The following is a 12,296-nucleotide window of genomic DNA, read 5'->3' as shown; positions in this document are numbered from 1 at the left end:
TATAATTTTCCTAGATAATAAAATATAATCTAATATAATAAAAGAAGATATTTTGCCCAGATTTCTAAAAAAGAAAATAAATACTAATATAGTAAAATAAAAGAAATATACTAGGATTTAGATAAAACCCGGAAAATATCTAGGTTTTTTTTCTTTTTCTCTAGTTATAGAGGCCTTATTATTAAGGTTTATTATTATCTGAGTAGTCTTTATTAAACTTATTCTCTTTAGTATACCGAATTTATTTATTTAGCCAAATAAGAGGTCCTACTTTACTAGGGTTTTACTTATAAAATTTATATAATTCAAATACTAAGTTCTTAAAGTTTAATATAAGATACTATTTATTATCTATATCCTATTTCTTCTATTTAATTTTATAGTAAAGCTTACTATAAAATACCTTAAAAAAGAAGATCTTTTTAATTTCCTATTCAAGTTTATTATTAACTTTAATAAAACCAGGCTCTTTATTAGTTTAGCCAGGTAATAAGTTAGTAAAATCCTTATAAAGTCTATTTATATAGAAAATTAGCCAAATCCTATATAATAGAGAAAGGCCTAATTAATATAAATAGCTAACTATTTTATTAATCTTAAATAGTCTAGTAAGGAAATAGTTTAATTTATTAGATAAATAATTTATTTTCTATATCTTTTTAATTATATAAATTATATTTCCTAAACTAAAGTCTAGTTCTTGCTATTTCTTATTAGCTTACTTAGCTTAATACTCCTGAGCTACTACTATATATTCTCGGGTATAATTAATAGTAGTATTAATTCTCTTAGCCTACTATTATATCTCTTCTTAATTAAGTTTCTTTCTTAGTATTTTAAACTCTATTATTAGTAGTATCTAATTGAAATTTAGCCTAAATTTATATCTGTAATTAATTATTAAGGGAAATAGGCTAGTTAACTTATATAAGTAGGCGGTACCTATAATATTAAATACTAGAAATAAATCTGCCTAGTTATTTTAGAAGTAATTAATAAAGAAGCAAAGTCGAGTATTAATAATCTAATTAATAATTTCCGTTTATTTATTAGTTTAGATATATTTCGCGGTTAAGAGCTTTAGCTTAGTTCTAGTTAATCTTAATAATTCGTTTATAAAGTCCAAAATAAACTAGGGTTCTCGGTTACTAGTAATAGTAAGGAAAGAACCTCGGAATTACTAGATATAATAGTAAAATAGGCTAGTAATAGTTCTGGCTATAGTATTCTTAGTTATTAGTAGGCTAATATATTATTTAGATAATTAATTAATTATAATAAATATATTATTATATCTCTTGCTTATAAAGTCAGGGATATGAAAGTTTATAAATAAATCGTCTTATATTCTCAGGGAAACTAGTAAGAAATATAATAGGCCTGGCGTTTTATTTCTTAGCTTATAAGACCTTTAATATTTATAATAATTTGCTATAAAGCAGTTAATATCTACTAAGAAAATAGGCTACTAATAAAGTTTCCGAGCTAGGATTTTTATCTTATTTTAATTGGAATAAGTAGTAGTTATTATATTATGGATTTATTATAGGAGCCTAGTTTATAGATTATTATATTCGTCTAGTATAATAAGTCTTTTATTATAAAATAAATAGCTATTTAATATTTCCTATAAATCTGTATTTTCCCGGGCTTTCTTCTATTTATTCTTAAGGACTAGGTCCGTCTAATTAATTTATAGGACTTTAACTATAACTAATAGCTCGTTTATTTTTTCTATATTAATAAGAGTAAGAGTAATATTTTTTGCCTTAGTAAAAGCGAGAATTAGATCTAATAAAATAACTAGCCGAGTTTTCTTAGCTTTTTTAGCCTGCTTCTAGGTTAGTATAAGCTCGTTTTTTCGAGATAAGATATTAGTAATAATATTATCTTTACCTAGCTAATAAGTAATCTAGTAATAGAACTATAATAGAAAACCTATTTATTAGATCTATTATTTATTTAAAAGCCTCTTAGTACCGAAATACTCGAGAGCTTTATAGTTAGTAATAATTAGAAAATTAGATAAGCTAATTAATTCTGCCTACTATTTCCGGAGTCCTTAAATAATAGTAAGAAGTTCCTTATTATGGATTTTATAGTAGCTTTTGGCTCCTTAAAGAGCTTTAGAATAGAATATAACCGGATATTATTATTTGTTTTCTGGGCTTTTTTAAGAAAGTATACTTATAATAGCTAGGTCCAAATAGTTAGTTTCCAGGCAGATTTCCTAGTTATATTTAAAATAAAGAAGTATTAGGGTAAAGAGAAGTAACTTCTTAAGCTAATTAAAGGCATCTAGCTAGATTTTATTAAGTATAAACTTTAATAAAGTATTATTTTTAGTTAGATAGTTTAGGGAATAGGAAATATATCTATAAGCTTAAATAAATCTATAATAAAAGTTATAGAAGCCCAAAAATAACTATATCTCTCTTTTTATTATAAGTTAATACTAGTTTCAAATAATAAAGGTTTTAATAGGATCTATTTATATACCTTAATCCGAGATAATAAATCCTAAAAATATTATTTTAGAGACTTTAAATTCGTACTTATAAATATTAACTTATAATCTAGTATCCTAGAGCTTCTATAGGACTATTCTAATATACTATTAATACTTCTTCTTATTCTTAGAGAAAATAAGTATATTATTAATATAGGCCAAATAAAAGTTATCTAAATAATTTATTAGAATAGTATTAATATATTATTAAAAAGTTATAGGACTATTATAGAGTTTAAATAGTAGAACTACTAGTTTAAAGAATTCATATCTTATCCTAAAAGCTACTTATATTATAGAAGATAGTTCTATATAGATTTAATTAAAAGTATATTAAATATCTAACTTAGTAAATACTAATAATTTAGCTAATTAGTTAAGTATCTTAGTAATAAGTAATAAGGAATAATAATTCTTTTTTATTATAGTATTTAACTATTAATAATTAATATAAAATTATAAGCTACTATCTTTCTTTTTAATAAATAAGACTAGTAATAAAAAGAAAAAATTAGATAATTTAATAAAGCCCTTTTTTAGATTCTTAATAAGATACTCTCTTATTTTTTCGAGTTTATAAAAGCTTATTTTATAAAGATAGGCTATCTTTATTAAGGAATCTAGTCTATTAAAACGAAGCTTATAGTTAAAGAATTAAGAATATAGGAGTATATTTACTATTTTCTTAGAAAATATCCTAGCCATATTATATAGTTATAATAGATACACGTAATAGTATATGAATAGGTATTAGATATTATGGATCTAGTTTCCTATTTTGGGTATAGCTTATAATCGGAATTATATGGATTATATGGGATTTCCTAATTAAGTAAAGGGCTTTATATACCTGGCTAAGTACTAGGGAATATATAAGGAGATGCTCCTAGCTTTAGAAGAGGCATTAATTAGTCTCTTATTAGAATTAATTCTTGGAATTAGTTATACTTATAAGTATTACTCTATAGCTTACTTATCTTAACTACTTATATATTATCCTGCTATTATATACCTTATATTTTAATTAATCTAATTTTCGGGAAGTAGTTTATTATAAGGTAGTTAAGCCGTTAATAAACAAAACCACTAATAGCTAGAGTATTAACTAGAAGAAGCGCCTCTGCTATTACTAGGGCGACCTAGTTAGGTACCTAGGGAAGTACCTAGTTAGCTACTCTAGCTACTGCCTAATTAGGAGAAGGAAGTAGAACTTAGATACTCCCAGAACTAGCTAGTAGGATAATAATAATAGAGAAGCTAGTAGCGGCTTATTATTACATTACTAAGTTAGAAGTAGAGATATAATAGAGGGAGGATCTAGAGAATTTGGAAGTTCAGATTTACTATCTTGAGAATATTCGGATACCTATTATAGAACTTATTATACTACTAGTAGTATATTTAGTTTATAGGGCTCTAAAAACCCGAGAATTACTAACTTATAAGGGGAAGAGTATTAAGGAAGCCCAGGACTTCTTTTATTAGGCAAAGCTAAAATAGTATAAAAATAGCGGGATTACCTGGGCTATAGATATAATAAAGGTTATATATTATATTTCCTACTTTAAGAATATAGCTAGGGATATTTAGAAGTATAGGAAGTAATTAGTGAGTATTAATATTATAAATTAGGAGACCTTTATTAAGTTTATAAAGAATTCTATCTTGGATCCGGAGAACTATAGTAATAATATCCTTATTAAGTTTAAGAATATAAAATAGTAGCTAGATTAGAGTATTTAAAGCTTTATATCCTATTTAGATAGCCTATTAGATAATTTGGGATATACGGATTTGCTATAAGAGCGGGATAATTTATTTAGTAGCTTAAGGCAAGAAATTCGGGACGAGATTAATTACTAAGGGAATACTTTATAAGAAAGGGAGAAGCTTATTTCTATAGCTATAAGAATCGAGAATAACTTGAACTAGTTTATTTAATAGGAATATAATAATAAGCTAATAGGTTAATAAAAGAAAGGAAATTAGAGAAAGAAGAAAGGAAATAATAAAGGGAAATAGAAGAGAAATATATCCCTATTATAAGGTTTATATAACCGGGATAATAAAAGTATAGTAATAGGATCTAATATAGTATCCGTATTAGGATTTATAAGACCGGGTATAACTTGCTTTACTTACTAGAAAAAGGGTTACTATACTACTACTTACCCAAATCGGGGAAAACCGACTTGCTATAACTATAATAAGTCTGGCTATAAGATATATAAGTACCTAGAACTAAAGAAGCCGGGAAACGAATATATCCTATAGTAGTTATACTCGTTTATATTATAGAAGGCAAGGCCCCTAAAACGAGAATAGTAATTAAGGTTACTATTAAGACAAGAAAAGATAAGTAAAGGGTTAGAGTATTAGTTAACTCGGGTATAAAGGCTAATTATATAAAAAGGAGGTTAGCCTTAGATATGGGTATTCCGTTAATATTAAGGGTAATTCCCTTATTCTTACTAGAAAAAAGAAGGATTTATTTATATAGAGATTATATTTTTGGGGTTATTACCGAGGATATACTAGGGAACTAAAGAAAGGCTAATATATACTTTATATTATATAATTTTAATCTGAATTATATTAATATAATACTTGAATTCCTATAGCTTTACTAGATTAATTCCCTGATTTCCTTTAGGGAAGTAATATAGAAATACTAGATTTGACTATAGAAGATTAAAGTTCTAAATATTAGAAAGTTTACTAAAGTAATAAAGTATAAGGTATATGTTTTTCTATTAATTACCTATCCTATAATAAATAGCCAAAGAATTACTACTATTACTATAAATAGAATAGCTATATTTCCCAGGAAGTATTAGGACCTTCTTTAAATATTCTTTATAAAGGCTATAGGTATATTACCTGACTATTATATAATAGAGTATTATATAGATCTGGAACCAGGATCCTAACTATTATATAGTTCTATATATGCTTTATTAGAAAGGGAGCTTAAAGTCTTTCGGGAATATCTTAATACTAGCTTAGAGAAGAAGTAAATCCGTTATTTTACTAGCCTAGCTAGTACCCTAATTATATTTGTTCTAAAGAAAAAAGGCAGCCTATATTTATATATTAATTACCGGAATCTGAATAGAATTACTATTAAGAACTAAATACCATTATTACTTATTAGTAAGATAATAGACAGGCTTTATAAAGTAAAGATATATATAAAACTAGACTTAAAGGATACTTACTATTAATTATAAATATAAGAAGGTAATAAGTAAAAGACGGTATTCCGAATATACTATAGATATTTTAAGTACTATATTATACCCTTTAGACTATCTAATACTCTGGTAATATTTCAGGTATATATTAATTATATACTAATAGGCCTTATAGATATTATTTATATGGTTTATCTAGATAATATTTTAATTTATTTAGAGAACCCAGAATAGTATATAATAGTAGTCTAATATATATTTGAGCGGTTATAGTAATACTAGCTCTTTATGAACTTAGTAAAATACAAGTTTAATATAGAGAAAATAAAGTTCCTGGGATTTGTAATTAGCCCAGATAGTATAGAAATAGAGGCTAGCCGGGTTATAGCTATTAGGGAATAGCCGGCCCTAAAGAATAATATCCGAAAAGTTCAAGTATTTCTGGGTTTTACTAACTTTTACTAGAGGTTTATTTATAGATATTTTAGGGTAATAAAAAAGTTAACTAATTTACTAAAAACTGGCGGAAAACTACTATATTAGTTTAGCTAGATAGATAAGGCAAATAAGGCTTTTAGGAAGCTATAAATTATATTTATAATAGTACTAATTCTTTATTATTTTAACCTAGCCTTAAAGATTTATATGAAAACGAATACTTTAGGATTTGTAATTATAGGTATAATTTCCTAGTTCTTTAGTAAGAAAATAGAAGCCAGGTAATACCCTATTATTTTCTATTTAAAAAAGATAACTATAATTAAGAGCAGGTATAAGATATATAACTCTAAATTCTTGGCTATTATTCTAGTATTCCGTATTTAGTAGTATTACCTAATATATATCCGGTATACTATTATTATTAAGATAAATTATAATAACTTAAAATATTTTATAACTAAGAGAAAACTAAATAGTTAATAGATAAGATAAATAGAGAAGCTAGCTATCTTTAACTTTGTTTTAGAGTACTAGCCGGGATATAATAATCCCGCTAATAGGCTATTAAGGAGGCTAGACTTTATAGCGGATATAAATAAAAATACTTTATTACTTATACTTTATAATAAGCTATAGAATATAGAATAGAGAACCCTATAAGTAATAGTAATAAGATACTATACTATTCCTGTAATACTATAATATAAGGCCTAGGAGAAAGGAGGTAAGTATTCCTTAATTAGCAAGATACTAAGGAATTCCGAAAAGAAAATTTATTTTAGTAATAAAGTAGTACTAGAGATATTACTACTTGAGCCTATTACTAGTATAACTAGTTATAAATAATATATATTACGGATTCTAGCTATATAAGTAGCTAGGTCCGAAATAATATATAAGAAAAGCAGAGAAATATTACTTAAACTACTATTATAGTACTAAAGGCTTAATCTATTAATATAATACTAGTAGTATAAATAGTTCTTAAAGGAAATCTTTACTAGAGCTATTAAGACTTGGGAACTTAATATATCTGGGTTATTAAGATATTAGGGTATTATCTATATACTAAATAAGCCGGCTCTTAAAGAAAAATTATTATAAGCTAATTATAATAATCCTATAGGTAGGTATTTTAGTACTAGTAAAATACTAGAGATCCTCTAGAGAAAGTACTTTTAGTAGAGTATAAGAAAGAATATAAAAGACTATATTAGAACTTGTCCTATATATTAATAGACTAAGATAAAGAGATATCTATTATATGGTATACTTAGTTTATTTCCTTTTCTTTTTAAGCTATAGTAAGAAATTATTATGGATTTTATTATAGGGCTGCCTCTTTCTAGGTTTTATAATAAAGTATATAATTCTATACTTATTATTATTAATAGATATATGAAAATAGTATAATATATTCCGATTACTAAGGAGATCTCGGCTCCTGAGCTAGCGGAGCTATTTATATATCATATTATTAAAGACTTTAGTATGCCTGCGGGTATAATTTCTAATAAAGGATCTGTTTTTATAAGTAAGTTCTAGTTAAGTCTGTATTTCTATTTAAAGGTTTAATAATAGCTAAGTATAGTATTTTACCCGTAAACTAATAGATAAATAGAGAATCTAAACTAAACTCTAGAATAATACTTGAGGTATTATACTAGCTACTAGTAGGATAACTAGATAGTAAAGCTTACTCTTATAAAATTTATATATAATAATTCTATATATTTAATAATAGGAATATCCCTATTTTATATCTTATACGGATTCTATTCTAGTATTAAACTATATATTAAGGATAATGTTCCAGAAGAAGAAGTACTAGTAATATAGGAAAAAGTATAAAGAATTTAAGTAAAATAGGAGGTATTAGAGAAATAATAGTAAGAAGTAGTAAATATATAGAAAAAGTATTATAATAAGAAATATATTAATAAGGAGTTTAAGATATATAATAAAGTTATGCTTTATATAAAGAATATTTAATAACTATAACCTAGTATAAAGCTAGTAAATAGATATCTTGGTCCCTTTAAAGTTCTAGAAGTTATAGGAATATATAAATAAGTATATTATTTGGAATTACTATTATTATATTAGATCTATAATATTTTCTATATTTCTTTCTTGGAATTATAGTATCCGCAAGCTAGTACTATAATAGAACTAGAGCTAGTTAAGATTAAGGGCAAAGAGGAATTCGAGGTAAAATCTATTATAGCCTATAGGAAAGGCAAAAAAGAAAGGAAATATCTCGTTTATTAGAAGGGCTATTTACTAGTAAATAATATATGGGAACTACTAAGTAATCTGAAAAATATAGCTTAAGAATTATAAGAATACTTGGAAAAAAGTAATATTATAATACTATTAGCTAAATAAAGATATAAAAGATAAATGCTTTTATTAGGAAACTATTAAAAAATCATATATTTATTCTTAGAAAAACCATATAAAAATTATTAAAAACTTTAATTTCTATACCTTATAAATACCCTATTCTCGTAACTATTTTTTATTATTCTTATTATTATTCTTATTAGGATTCTCTCGAGAAATAGGTAATAAATTAGCCTATAAAGCTATTAGCTATTAGTAAGAAACAAGAAAGAAGTAAGCTTATTTAATACTAAAGAATATTAATTATACTATTAAGAGTACTTTATATTTATACTAAGCTAGTAAGAATTACTTAACTTATTTCTTGGATTATTAAGGGAATCCGTTAGCCTCGAATAATAGCTTTAATATAAGAAGTATATATAGTTTAGTATAGAAAAAGGGTAGTAATAGCCTTTTTCCTTTTAGGTAAAGAATAGAAAAGATGCTTATATATATTAATAGCTTAAAGAAGGCGGTTTAATTATATTATATATACTTAAGAAACCTTGGATAATATTAGAATAAGGAATAAAAGAAGGAATTTATAATTTATAAAATTATATTTCTTATTCTTAGAGTAATAGTAATTATATACTAAGTAATTATTATTCTTAATATAAGTAAGATCGGGAAACTTAGTAATATTCTTGGAATATTAAAGATAGTAAGGGTGAATTAAGGATATAGGAGTATTAGCCAAACGGGTAGTAATAGGCTAATAAGTATTAAAAGAAGTATTTATCTTAATAGATAAAGAAGTAGAAAAGGGAATTAGAAGAGGACTTAAATAAAGCTTAAATAAGGCTTAAAGAAGCTTAAAGGAGCTTAAAGAAGGCTTGAAAAAGGAAGGCAAGAGATAAGGAGGAGCTAGATATAGTATTATAGTTAAGGAAAAGGAAAGTTAGTTAGTAGGAAAAGGGAGGCCTTTTTATAATATCCTCTCTCCGAATAGTAATTATGAATTCGGAACTGGCTTTATATCAGGAATATCCAGAAAATTCTAAAAAAGGGATTTATAAACGAATTAGAAGATCGGATTAACTTTTCCAAGCTCTTGGGCCTATAGAATAATAATTTATTTGCAAATAGAGGCTAAGTTGGGATTTACGAACTAATTAGGAGATCGAATAAGCTTTATATCTAATAGTATATACTATATTTATACTACCTTTATAAGGGGGAATCGCTAGAGGCGATTTGCGAACTAGCTAGGAAGGGTTAGTAAATTATATCCTTAACTCTATTACCTGGCGTAATAATAGGGTAATTATGGGAAGTCTTTGGGGAAAGCCAGTAGCTAGGAAAGTTTTAGGGAGATATTTGTAAAGCTATTTACAGTTTTCCCAGGCCTCTTGGGAATAAGGGCCCAGAGGGGGGGTTAATATAATAGGTATATGTAATGGCGTATAGACAGGTATTAGATATTATAGATCTAGTTTTCTATTTTGGGTATAGCTTGCGATCGGAATCATATAGATTATATGGGATTTCCTAATTAAGTAAAGGGCTTTATATGCCTGGCTAAGTACTAGGGAATATATAGGGAGATACTCCTAGCTTTGGAAGAGGTATTAATTAGTCTCTTATTAGAATTAATTCTTGGAATTAGTTATATTTGCAAGTATTACTCTGTAGCTTACTTACCTTAACTACTTGTATATTACCCTGCTATTACGTGCCTTATAATAGCTATATAAGAAGAGATATCCGGAGCTCTTAAAATTCTTTAGGATTAAAAGATAAAGTATTACTAAAAGTATCTGGTTTATTTATATCTAGAAAATATATAAAATTACTAGTTTAAGTATAATATTTAGTAAACTATAGTATTAGTTATTTAATTACTATAGGTAGTAATAGATATCTCTTTAGTTTATAGCCTTATTTCTCAAGTATATAGTTAATTTTATTAATAATAACTAATTCAATCAAGTTACTAGGATCTCTAGTACTTAATTAGAAAGTAGCTACTCTAATAAAGGAGGGGAAATAGCCCGGTAACTTGTCTGTTTCGAGAATATTAAGATCTAGCTCTTTTTTCCTTACCTAATATTCGGCTTTCCTAGTAAGAAGATCTTATAAAAAAATAAGAGGCACGTTTTTTTATTTCTCTAGTCTTATCTTACTAGTTCCTTTTAGAATTCTAGTTAAAATACTTTCTAGATACTTATCTTTTTAATACTTCTTATTAAAATATTAAATTTTCTAAATAAGGTCTAGCTAATTTATTCCGTGATTTTCTAGCTAGTAAAGCTAGTTTTATTAATAGTCTAGTAAGACATTATATTTTATAAGCTATTTTCTTCCTAAGATTATATTATAAAAGCCGAGATTAGTAATAAGTAAATATTATTAAGTTTAGAAATACTAATTAATATTTAGATTTACTATAGCTATATATTAAATAGCTTTACTAGATTATTTATTAAAACCTAGTAAGAGAATAGGGGTTTTGAGTTTATATAAGGGCATTTATAGTACTTTTATTAGGGGGCAAATATACTTTTAGTTAATTAGAATATATATATTTGCTCTAGTATTTACTAAGTACTAGAAAGTTATAGTTTTATCTTTCTAGTATACTTTATACTTAATAAGAAACTAGTTCCTACTAATTAGTTAAGTGAGATTTATAGGTCCTTAGTAAAACTCTTACTTTAGAAAAGCTATTTCTATATCTAGAGCTAGGCTTTTCCTGACTTATTAATATTATATTCTTTATTAAATAATAAATAGGAGTTAGTATTCTCGTTATCTGCCTCTAAATTATTGGCTTTTTATAAATAATTCTCTTTAATAAGTATAACCTTATTAAAATTAGAACAGGCATTTTTTATATATCTAGGCTTTTTATAGCTATAATAATAGAGACCTTCGGACTGGTCTAATTTCTTCTTAAATTCTCGGCAAACTGCCTTCTTTAGCTATAAGTATACCGGTTACTATAATTAATTCACTAGATATAGGGTTATAGTAGCTTCTTGGTTTCCGGCAGGCTTCCTAGCTCGGGATAGCATTTGGTAGCAAATAGTTTCTACTAGTTATTTCTCCTGGAACTATTAGTTCTTAATTAAGAGAAGCCTATTCTCTTATTCTATATATTACTTAGTAAGATCTCTAGGTAAGTTAAACTTCTTATTATTCAAGCTTTTAAGTAGTTTAAGATTCATCTTATCTATTAGATTATTATATTAATTACCTAGTAATTTTCCTAGTTTTATTATTAAGTAAGTAAACTTTACCTAGAATACCGGAAATAGCTTATTTCTTTATCTCAGGTACTAGTATACCTCTTTTATTTCCTAGTATTCTATCTCTTTACTTTTATTATAAGCTTATTAGAGAATCTTAAAGATCTATTTAATAGTCGAGATCTGTCTAACTAATCCAGGTTCTAGTTAATTACGAATAAAGTTACAGGTATCTCCGGTAACTAGTTATACTATATAAGTAATTTTTAGTAATTTACTATTAAATTTAGAAGAGTTCTATATTAGTTTATTTCTTATATTAAATATCTAATTATTAATCTAGTAATTATTTTTGCCTATAAATAGGACAGGATCCTTAATTCTAATAAGCCATAATTAATTACTATAAATTAAAAGCGGGAAAGAGCCTTGGTATTAGCTCCCAAATAGTTCTCCTAATAGGAACCTATAGTATTTCTAGATATCTGCCTATTTGGATCTCTACTTTATTACTTCTTCTTATACTAGTCTTTTTCTTATATAAAGTTAACTAGTAATTGCCTCTAGCTTATT

This window comes from Hyaloscypha bicolor (assembly GCF_002865645.1).
Source record: "Hyaloscypha bicolor E unplaced genomic scaffold K444scaffold_39, whole genome shotgun sequence".
Lineage (NCBI taxonomy): Eukaryota > Fungi > Ascomycota > Leotiomycetes > Helotiales > Hyaloscyphaceae > Hyaloscypha > Hyaloscypha bicolor.
The sequence above is the reverse complement of the archived record's forward strand: the minus strand, read 5'-3'. Positions refer to the sequence as shown.